The sequence below is a fragment of the Phytophthora parasitica genome (assembly GCF_000247585.1).
Source record: "Phytophthora parasitica INRA-310 unplaced genomic scaffold supercont2.10, whole genome shotgun sequence".
NCBI classification, from domain to species: domain Eukaryota; phylum Oomycota; class Peronosporomycetes; order Peronosporales; family Peronosporaceae; genus Phytophthora; species Phytophthora nicotianae.
The window spans coordinates 1576228-1576807 of NW_008648996.1; positions in this window are offsets into that span (position 1 = coordinate 1576228).

Consider the following 580-nt stretch of genomic DNA (forward strand, 5'->3'; position numbering starts at 1 on the left):
GGGTCCGGTAGCGCAAGAATTGGCGCCTGTAACAGGCTCTCCTTCACAACATCAAAGGCTTCGTCGTGGTCGACGTTCCAGCACCATGGTGCATCCTTCTTAAGGAGATCCGATAATGGCCGCGCCATCTCCGCGTAGTTCGCGCTGTACTTGTGCAAGTAATTGGCTAAGCCTAGCCACTTGCGCAAGTCCTTTTGGTTCTAGGGAACCGGCCAGTTCACGATGGCCTTGACTTTGGCAGGGTCTGCCCTTAAGCCACGCTTCCCAATGAAGCAACCGAGGAATGGAATTTTCTCCGCGCCAAAGACGAATTTGTCCAAGTTGGCATACAACTTATTCGTGCGCATGCACTCGAGCACTGCTCGTAAGTGGTCTATGTGATTCTCCACATTTGACCTTCCGTGTCAGCACGACTATGGACGAAGATATCGTCAAAGTACGTCTGCGCATACGCCCGATGGGGCCTGAACAACTGCGTCACAGGACGATTGAACGTTGCTGATGCGTTCGAAAGCTCCTGGGGCATCACCAGCCACTCCCATAGCATACCGCTCGGAGTGCTCACCGCTGTCAGCGGAAT